We start from the raw sequence: 2,645 nt of genomic DNA, 5'->3' as shown, positions 1-2,645 counted from the left end.
TTCTTCAGGAAAACAAAGAATAGTCAACTATTCGAGGGCGCTCGAGTTTTGGGTCTTATTTTAAGTCTATTACACTTTATATGTGATCCTTTGTGTTAACTCTTTTTTATCAAGATTATGAGTGTATTTACTGATAGTGCTAAGTACGTAGAACTTTAACCCTAACTAAACTACAGACAAAAAATATACACAAGTTACAGTGTTAATTTATCTCTTTATCGAATATAGGCTGTGCTTATTAATAAAGGCTTAAATAATGTTAGGCCTAAGACAAATTGACTTATTGATTTCGATGTCTGCCGTTAGAATTATTTTGTATTACTCTAGAAATGGTGTATTTAAAGAAGTACTGTTGCAATAAATATACTAATTTGACCGCAAATGTTAATGAAAAGTAAGTATTTAAAAGTGCTAAAAATAACTAATTACTGAATAACAACCTGTTTAAAAGTATTATTACCCGCATAAAAGCATTAGTACCCGCTTAAAAATGATGGGTAAAGAAACTTGAAAACCCTTTTCTTTTTGTTAGTTTTGAAATTCTTGGTGTTGCATTTTCGCTAGTAATTCAAACTTGGACTTCATTTATTCCAATGCTCTGAGACATCTGTTTAGATGTCAACGCGTTCACAGTTTTGGATGTTAAATAAGCAACTGAAAGACTAAGTTTTATAGTTTGGTTTTTGTTTTTTAAACTAATTGTGAATATAAAAAATAAGTATTATCACAGAATTTGCATTCAATGCGAAATGTAAATATCAATTTTAAGAATTGAGTAAGTAATCATTCATATTTAACTTAAAAACAATAACATGTCAAGTTTTCATCGTAGTTTCAAACGTAATCGTATTCAATAAAACTGATTCTGAAAAAGAACTGACAGTATCATTGTCAAAAAGTTTTGAATGATGGGATTTTAAGTTACTCTTTATATCTCATATTCCACATACATCACAATCTCAGTTCTTATTCGAAACAATTAAAGGATAATCGTAATTTTCACTATCATAGTTATGGTAAGGCAAAAAACAATTGATATAAGATAATATCCATCACACACCTTAATTACTTTTATGAAGATCAGGTGTCTGATGATCAGTCATGTGATCAGGAATGCAAATAATATGGTATATGTGGTCTTAAGTTGTTTTTTTTTATACCTTTCTTCAGTATATAACATAGTCTCATGAACAGCAAGAACAGCCTGGTGTCGATAGTTCATACTTGAAAATCAGTGTTGATGAGTTCTTGAGTCATCCTCATGAACCTTCTTCTGAAAGAGTGGTTTTTAGTATATCTTTAGCGTCCGGAGTCATACATACTCGATAGGATTGGAGTACGGTGATTGTGAAGATCAATCTTTCGGTCAATCTCGTCAAAGAATATGTCAACCAGATTGGCGTGGTGGCGGTGGACGTTATCACCTGTTAGTGTGAATCAGAGAAAATTGAACCACCATATGACAGCGGGAAAAACCCTATGATGTGATCCCTATTATTTGTTTAATACTTGTGGCCTTAATGGTATCATTTCAAAGGATGTAGAGATCAGTATGTTAACGCTTGTTCTTGCTCACGCCACATTTCTATCACGACTATATACATCACGTTCCTGTATTAAATGGGGGGGGGGGGAATCTGGTTCCAGTTTGAATGAGTATAATCCTGTTATATTACTGCAGAGTGAAACGCAACTCATGTGGATAACATCAATTGATCCACTGTGGATGGCCCACTACCGAACGTTGTTCTTTGCACCATTGCAGGCAAGTTGTTTGTGTTTTACTATGAGTGTAGTAAATCTCGTTGGGTTTCTAACTTACAGGTCAACCCTTTGAAGCCAATTTCTAACACATGGTGTTCAGTTGAGGCTGTAGACATCGAATTCATCGAACTTTTACCCAATGACTATGTCGAACCAGAATCGACATAATTGTCAGAGATGTTTGGTGTAACAACGTGCGTATATATTTTTTTAATCAAATTCCTTAAATGTTATTCCCAAAACGTTTTATTTGAAGTCCAAACATGATTCGTGAACGGTTTAAACTCCGTGATTAATTTCAAAGTGATGAAAGAAACAGTATTGTTAGACCATTATAAACGTGTGTGTGTGTGTTTATATATAACAATAAACTAATTAACATTATCTTATAACAATGTTTTTGCATTGTTTTGGCTGTATTGTTACAAAATCCAACTATTATTTGCTTAAACAGCGCATTTCACTTTTTATTTTCAATATGCCAACAACACTACAGGTTTATTGTATTTTTCATATAATGTAACGTTTTAAACACGGAAATCGCGTTGATAAGATTGATATAGAAGAGCTTGGCTCAGTTTGTTTATATTATTTTTGTTACATTTTACTTATATCAGCTGAACCATATAGATTTATTATGTGACCAACATTCTTTTTTTCGTCTCTGGGTGGGACAGCATTAATTTTATGGACTTACAACGCTACAATCCGGGGTTCGATTCCCACCCAGTATAGCCCAATGTAGGTTTGCTCTAAAACAAACAAACCATCTTTTCTTGAATAATTTTGTGCTAATTAATCTCGATTAGCTTGCAATAACAGAAAATTATTATCGGTTACTTTGCTATAGTGTGGTTAAAATAAAATAATCATTGTCAGAA

The sequence above is a fragment of the Limulus polyphemus genome, unplaced genomic scaffold, assembly GCF_000517525.1.
Source record: "Limulus polyphemus unplaced genomic scaffold, Limulus_polyphemus-2.1.2 Scaffold169, whole genome shotgun sequence".
In the NCBI taxonomy this organism is placed as follows: domain Eukaryota; kingdom Metazoa; phylum Arthropoda; class Merostomata; order Xiphosura; family Limulidae; genus Limulus; species Limulus polyphemus.
This window is presented reverse-complemented; position numbering follows the sequence as displayed.